Genomic DNA, 7,013 nt, shown 5'->3' on the forward strand with positions numbered 1-7,013 from the left:
TTGAATAAAACGACATGGTTAGTACAATTGACCCGGATAGTAGAGTAATAGATACCTTCATAGTACACTTCGAATAAAATGTCGATAAATTTATCTTTACTGTTGTGGTACATTGACTTAATACGCCGACATTTTGTAATATACTGATGTGGATTTCTTTGAAATTATACGACACTGGCTAAGAATATTTGGTCGTGTTTATTTAGGAGTAAACATGGCGGTTGTTGTTGAAAACCGTCGTCTTTACCTTCGTTGGTGGCTTCATAGCTGTTGTCGTTGTTTTTGGACTCAGAGTTTAACTCTGAAGAAAACCTTTTCAATAAGACGATGCTTTTTTAATTTGGTGCGTTGTTTTTTAAAAACATCCATGCGAATCTCCATTTTTTAGGTGTTTAAGTTATTCATCCACGACGGTTTTATATTACCGTTGTCTTTTCAAACACAACGACGGTTTTTTGACCTACCATCATTGTTTTCTGATCGTCTTTTTCACTTTTTGTAATAGTGTTTATTTTAATTTTATCACATGATAGTATATAATTAGTTGATTAGTTTAGAATACAACCTTGGTGGTGTCCCGTTACATATAAATTGTTCTAATCTGTCTCTATATGCACGGCATTAACCCAAAAAAGAAAAGTATCTCCATGCCACGGCATGATATTGTGATTCCACACATGTGCAACATCTAAAATATGTTGATTCCGTACTAAAAAAGATAATACACATATGTTGATTCGTTGCCCAAACAAAGAGTTTTTATTTTATTTTTTTAAGACGACCATGGCATGGTTGTTCCGGACTTGTTTAAGACGAAATATGTTGATTCCGGACTTGTTTAAGACGACCATGGCATGGTTGTTCAACTTTTTTTTTTCTTCCTTAATTTATTTATTGTAGTAGATAGTATACATACATCACTCTATATTTTATATTAGGAGGAATATTAACGTACGTTGATTCCTTGCCCAAAGAAACAAAGTTTTTTTTTTGTTTTTGAAATATTGGATTAAGACTGACCATGGCATGATTGTTCAACATTTTTTTCCTTTATTTGTTTATTATATTCTATATCAGGAGGTTAGGTGAGTGTCAACAATAGATTTATGTAGATCCCACAAGTCCATGGAAAAGTCTTGGGTTATTGCATGAGGCAACAAACTCATTAGACCATCTCCAACCATGAGGGCCAAACCCAAATTTTAGGATTATAGCCCCAAAAACCTTCTCCAACCATGTATAATGAGGGGTGGTAATTTGGGTCAGACTGAAATCTTGGGTGGAATTTGGCCCAACTTTCCAGTCCGGGTGGAATTTCTGTGGGCCCCAAGTCGGAGCCAACTTGTGCAGCATGTGAAGGAATGACAAGACAGAGCAAATTTGCTGGACACGTGGAAGGCTCACATCAAAGGGACGTTGGAATCCAACAGCTCCCTTTGAAAACCAATTATGCATCTACTTGTTCTTTTTTTAATTCTTTATATAATCTTTTGGTGCCACCAAATGCAATGGTCACACCTCTTGTGAGGACTATGCGGTAGCGTTACTTATAATTTTCTCCCGCTCACATGCCGACCATTTATGTAATAGTCACTCGCGATTGATAAACGTTTGATCCGTGACATAATTCGTTATGTTAGTCAGTTAACCCTACCAAAGTGTTTGAATTGTAATTCATTTCTACAGTTGATTAGTGATCTGACTAATGGCAACTTGCATTGGTGCGATTAATAGTATATAGGTTTATTGTATAGTTTGACACGTTTAATTATTGTCAATAAGCCATATGCATGCATTACAATATCAAATAATGTATTGTTTATTAAGAGCTCGTTTGTGACTTCTTTTTTAGGAAGCACTTCTGCTCATAAGCGCTTCTAACAAAAGCGTTTTTATTATAAAGTTGTTGAAAATTTCATAAAAAATTGACGTGCTTCTTGAAAAAGCACTTGGGAGTGCTTCTTGAAGAAGTACATGGCAGATGTTTTTCTAGAAAGCGTTTCTATGGCCCAGAAGAACTAAATTTTTCCGTCAAATGCCATTAGAAGCGCTTTGGGTTGTTAGAAAGCGCTTTTAGTCCTTCCAGAAGCACTCTCAAATGTGTCCTAAGCAAATAATCCTACTCTTACCACATTTATATATCACATTTCTATACCACATTATATAACAGATAAAGTGGACACCACATCAATTAAAATTAATTTAACATTTTCTTTTCTTTTATGATTTATTGATACTTTTTAATTGATATGGTTGTCTACTTCATCTGCCACATAAGATGGTATGAGAATGTAGTATACAAATGTGATAAAAGTAATATTACTCTTATTAAACAGCCGTTGTATCTAGATCATATATGATTAGAGGCCATTGATAATAAATCAAATCTCTTATATAAAGAGTTCGTTAAAAAGTAGATTGTCTTTTGTTATAATACGATTTCGTAGGATTGAAACATAGACAATACAACTTAATTTCTCTATAGATATGACATGTTATGCATGCTAATTACATGCATTAATCATCCGATTTTGCGATTATTATTATACAAAGATCATTGTGAAATAAAAGGAAATTTTTTTGGCAAAAAAAAAAAAAAAAGTAAAAGGAAAATTTAAGGAGTAAATGTGTACCATTACTAATTTTCCAAATACAGTTATGCTTTTTGTGAAATAATTACATGAGGCATATATAAGGGATTATGTATTATAATATATATAGGTACATAAAATCCTCAATGTTTTAGCCCTCCTCCTAAGAAAAAACCTCTCTAGCCACACATACCTTGACCACCCCTCTCCTCTCTTTGATGCACAAATCCCCCTCCCCTCTTCTACTTTTATCTCATTCCCACAAGAAAGACTTTCATGAAACGGGAATAACACTATTTTGCTATCCTCAACCAATAACACTATGACACGCGTTGAAACTAAGTTTTTCTCCCATCCCTCACCTCCTCTCCCTTCTTACTTGCCCCTCTCTTACATCCCTCTCCTTTTTAATTTTACACACACACATATATATATATATATATTATATGTTGTAGACATAGGGTTCTAGCTTTTGATTTGTTTGTGGATGACGTGGCTACCTTTGTTGGTTGTTTTGTAAATCTCAGGTTCCAGCTTTTGATTTACTTAATGTGTTAATAATTTTTGTTTGTAATAAGTACATCAACTCTTTTTGAGTTTGTTTAGTATATTATTGCTTCTCTCAATAGAAAAGGTCCTTAAAAAAAAAAACACAAAAATGGAGTAGTAGTTTTGTGAGTTGTGGTCTATGCTGGACTTTTGCAGGCTTGCGAGTTTTTTGTCAGAATTTATTTGGCCCTCTATGGCAATTTGTGGAGGTACACTTGTGTGCATTTTGTTGGTGGAGTCTTTTGTATTTGGATTAACCATTTGTGGTAATTGCGCTTATGTATTTATAATAACCTTAAGTTGTTATCTGACTATTGTGGTTGATGACCTTTGTACCTAAATTATAAATACAATCTATCGTCTTTATTTTAAAAAATAAAAAATAAAATCCTCAATTTATGATTCACTACACACGTTTTATTAAAACATATATTTGTACTTATCTTGCTGATGGTCTTTCTTTTATCATGGTCTTTGGAGTACCAGCCAATTCAACAATATGTTATGTTCCTCTAAGCTTTGTATTAGAAACGAAGTCCGCCCTTTCTAAAATAAAGCGACTTGAAAGCAAGTGCTCTCTTCCCTCACATAAACAAACCAATTCCCTCACTTTCTCTATAAATACAAGACATATTTTTTATACAAGAACCACAACACACAACACAAAAAGAAAACTTTTAAACTCCCTCAAGAACACATTAATTCCCAAATGAGGGATTCTACAACCAACAAGAAAACTGCAAGCGACACAGCATTTACAGGAGCAGGCAACCTCATCAAGGTTGAAATTCACTAGAATGGCCAACTGATCTGTTTCTTAATACTCAAACACCACGGCAGGATTAAAATAATGTAACAATCCTGTAAGCAAAAATTTCAGAATACGCAGCAGAATAAATTCAAATAAAAATGCAAACAATTGCACAAGGGACACACGATATGTTGACGTAGTTAAAAACCTCAAGATGAGGAAAACAACTGCGGGCACTATGCCGGAGAACAAATCACTATGAGAAAGAATACAAAAAGGTCTTACAAGTCTCAACTCACAAGACTAACACTCACAAGGCAGACTTGCCTACTCGCCTTTGCTACTCAACCCAACCAGCGATCTTGTCTTCCTTCGTCAACAAGAGATGACACAACTCTGGTCTCGGCTGCTCACACCTTAAGGCACGATTGTTGATCACCAACATGCATAATGCTCATGAACTCACACATATATGAAAAGAAGATTATTTAATCACTCATGGAGGCTAACAAGGAACAGCCACACTTGAGTTTTCAATATGAACTCTCAAAAACCTCTCTACAAATATTTTGTCGTTCTTTCTCTTTTCAACGTTGCAGACCACCAAACAAAACGACTAAGTTCCTTTCTTGTATTACATGCTTAAAACTAGGTCAGAGACCGAAAAAGGCTTTAGCAAAAATGGGCTTTTTAACAGATAAATTATTTCTTTAAAATAAATAAAGCCACTTAATTAAAAACCCAGCCGTAAAGACAAAAGAACCCTTTTGCTTAAATAAGCACCAAACTAAAGAATATAAAACCATCATTAAAAACTCACTTATGTCTGGTGCTGGATTATGTAAGACTGAAATCATATATCAGTCTTATAATCTGACAGCCACTTTTGATGATCTTGTAAATATGCAAATATGAATGCATGGATGCAAAACATACCTTGGCATTTTCTCTGAGCCACACTGATCCAGGATAGCAGAATGTCACTTGAAAACTGTAGGTTACACTCAAAGACCTACTCTATGTTTTTGTAACAGGAAATTGCCAATATATCAAAAATTGGTCCTAACAAAGGTCCTCCCGACTGGCACCGTCTTCTTCTTCCAGTTCCTCAACCCTATCTTGACCAACAATGGCCACTGCGCCGTCTTCAACAAATCCCTAAGCGCCATTCTCATCGCCATTTCCGGCTTGTCTTGCTTTTTTGCTTCCTTCACTGATAGTTACCCTGGCAGTGATGGAAAAACCCACTATGGGTTTGCAACAAGAACGGGTATTTGGCCCTCAAAAAATTCTGACTATGTGGACTTGCCTACTTATAAGCTTGTCCTTGATTGTGTTTGCAGTTGTATCACTTTTGGACACCAACAGTGTCAGGTGCTTCTATCCAGTGGTTTGAGTCCAGGGAGAAGGTTTTGCTGCAGGCGTTACTCTTGTCATCGGTGCAGTTTCCAGTGCTATTTTTGTTATGTTCCCTTGTAGTCGCCATGGAATTGGATACCCCTCCTCAAGTTCTACTTCTTCACAAGACTTAGAGAAATCCTGAAGGAATTGAAGTATCTGTGCTTCTTGTTGAATTATAAGTCTGTATCTGATTAGTATTAGTGTAATAAGATGAACTTTATGTGTGTATTCACTTGAGCATATCTGCCAAGTGTGAGGTCAAAATAGTCATATGTGGTGACTTTAGTTTTTGGTAAGATGGATAGCTGAGATCCATTCTTACATACAGACAAAATATATACAAATCGTCTTGCACACAGACTTGGTGTGTAAGCAGAGTACTTTTCTCATTCTATCTGATTCTTCTATTATTCTCTTACAAAACCATTCGCAAAAACCCAAAGCAAGAATACTGAAACTCTAACATGGCCTCAGAGCTAGGTTCGATCATCCGAGCTTGGGCGTAAATCTGTGAACCTATTGAGCTGAATTGAAGCTCGATGGAAGCTGCCAGAGACCTATTATCATCTGAGAAGAGGAATCAACCCATTCAGACCAAAGATGTCCGGATCCGGAGGCTCCGAAGTGAGAACTCCAATTTTCTTCGGTAAGAACTACGAGTTCTCTAGAATCAAGATGATGACGATTTTCAAATCCCATGGGTTGTGAAATTTGGTAGATAAGGGAGTTAAAACTTCTGATTCAGAGAAGAAGAAGGTCTGAAGAATCATCGGAGGATGATGTTGATGGAAAAATGGCTGCTGTGTTGATGCAAGGCGCAAAGGCTTTGGGAATCATTCGAATGCAGTCTTGGATCAAATCTTCCCTCGAATCGCCAATGCTGAGTCAGCGAAGATGGCATGGGATTTGTTGTACGGAGAATATCACGGTGGTGATCAGGTACGATCTGTGAAATTGCAAAATCTGAGACACGAATTCAAATATGCTAGAATGCGTGATGATGAAACCTTGTCTGGGTGTCTTACTAGCCTAAATGAGTTGATAAATCAGATGAAAACGTTTGGTGAAATTCTGCCTAATGCAAGACTTGTGCAGAAAGTTCTGATTAGTCTTAGTAATCCATATGATCCTATCTGTCTTGTAATTGAGAATACGAAGAATATAGAGACTGTTGAATTACAGGAGATCCTTGCTATCCTTAAAAGCCAGGAACAACGTTTTGATATGCACATTGTTGATGCTAATGATAAGGCATTTGCCTCATTCTCTGTGAGCTCAAAAGGACAACAAAACAGGAGAAATTCTCAGTCCAGTGGCTGAAGTCTCAAAGAATTGGAATCCTAAGGGGAAACCATGGGAGTTAAAAGGAAAGACACATCGAATAACACTGCACTATATCACAGCTTCAATTCATCACACCAGCAAATCAAGAAGTGTAAGCCTCAATGCAAAGTGTGCTCAAAGTACCATTTTGGAGAATGCAGATAAAAAGGCAAGCCAAAGTGCTACAATTGTGACAGATTTGGTCACTTGGCTAGAGAATGTACTGCAGCTAAAACAGTGCAAAAGGCAAACAATGCTAGTCAATTGGAGAGTTTCACTAAAACACCCAAAATGGGGTCTGAAATTATAAAAAAACCCAAGCACTATTTAAACATATAAACACACCCAAAACCCATCATTACACACACTCAAAACCCATTTATAAACACACCCAAAAA

The 7,013-nt window shown here is 36.3% G+C and overlaps 1 pseudogene; it reads left to right on the forward strand.

Annotated features, from left to right (window-relative positions):
- The first annotated feature begins 3,849 nt into the window (after window positions 1–3,849).
- LOC148920219 (protein DMP2 pseudogene) lies at window positions 3,850–5,434 on the forward strand (annotated as a pseudogene).
- Window positions 5,435–7,013: the final 1,579 nt, after the last annotated feature.

This window comes from Prunus mume, linkage group LG2 (assembly GCF_029339155.1).
Source record: "Prunus mume cultivar Tortuosa linkage group LG2, ASM2933915v1, whole genome shotgun sequence".
In the NCBI taxonomy this organism is placed as follows: Eukaryota; Viridiplantae; Streptophyta; class Magnoliopsida; order Rosales; family Rosaceae; genus Prunus; species Prunus mume.